Consider the following 1,487-nt stretch of genomic DNA (forward strand, 5'->3'; position numbering starts at 1 on the left):
CAACCTCCCCTCCCATACTTCTAAGAAACCATTAATTCAGCTGCTATCTCTATAGATTTACCTATCCTGAATTTCTTGTGCAAAAAAACATGCAAAAGAAACCAAAAACCAAAGTGGACACAATTTTAAGTACATATAGAAAAAAAAAATTTGAATCTGTATAAAACAAACAAATACCCAGAAACTGCACCCCAAACTCCCATCGCTGCTTCCTAGTGGAGGGCAGAGAGATGCAGCAGTGGACCTGTTTTCTCTCAGGTCCCAGTGAGAGGTATCCCTCTGCAAGGTGAAATCCCAGCTATTGAGCATGTTGCTGACACATTTGTGCCTTTTACCCATGACACTTTGTTCAAGAGCTATTAAAGCACAGGTGTCTCCATCCAACAGTCTTCTTCCTTCATCACACTCGCAAAGAGCAAATCGTCCACATGCTGGAGGAGTGAGCAGTCTAGCTTGTCCCTGGGGAAGCTGGTCAAGTCTGATTTAAGGCCTCTCCAAACAAGGTATCTCTGAGGTAAGCGGGTCCAGGTCGGTTGGCTCTTAGCTCCAGAAGTTGGGTCCTCCCATTTAAAGGCAATGATAGGCTGGCTGCTGGGCTCCAATCTTAGGCAGAAAAAGGCACCTTTCAGGTCCAGACAGGTAAACCAAGCAGCCTTGGGTGGAAGGAGGCTCAACAGTGTATATGGGTTCAGAACCATGGGGCTCAAGGGTGACTGCAGCATTGTTGATGGCCTGTAGGTCTTGCATGGGACAGTACCCCCACCCCACCGGCTTCCTCACAGGTAGGAGGGGAGTGTTCCAGGCAAACTGGCTTTCTCAAAGTATATCCCAGACTTTCCCTAAAGATGTGCTCTCGAATTCCTATATGGGCCTCTCCGGAGATGTGGTACTGTCTGACCCTGATGGACTGAGCTCTTAGCGTAAGTTCAACCACAACTAGTGCCTGGTTGACACAATTCCTGGGGGTAAGTGCTCAGCGGAGACGTTGGGAAAGGCAGCGAGGAGCCCCTCTGGGTTCTCGTGACTCACAGGGTGGATACAGTGGAGTCTCTACTCCTCCTCCCCGGGGACATAAGGGCCACGACCAGGTGCTTTGTGTCGGTCAGGGACATCTAAATGAAGCACTCTGGCACAAAGGTGATTCTTACCCCTAGTTTGTACAAAAGAGCTCAAACCAGGAGGGGAATGGGGCAGACAGGGATGTAGGGAAACTTGTGGACTATTTCATGGCCCCGCCCCACTCCCCACCCATGCCAGTCAGGGGTTGACATAAGGTTTGTGTGGCAGTTTGCCCAGTAGCCCTGATGAAAATGACACTGTGTTTGCTGAGAGGGGCTGCTGGAGTGCTAACTGAGAGGTCATCTCCAGTTTCAACTAGGATATTGATAGTCTGGAGTACAGTGAACCCTCGTTTATCGCGGTTAATCGGTTCTAGACCCTACCGTGATAAATGAAATTCCGCGAAGTAGGATTCCTTATTTGTAAAT

This window comes from Echinops telfairi, unplaced genomic scaffold (assembly GCF_000313985.2).
Source record: "Echinops telfairi isolate 266 unplaced genomic scaffold, ASM31398v2 ScPeMD7_4;HRSCAF=17, whole genome shotgun sequence".
NCBI classification, from domain to species: Eukaryota; Metazoa; Chordata; class Mammalia; order Afrosoricida; family Tenrecidae; genus Echinops; species Echinops telfairi.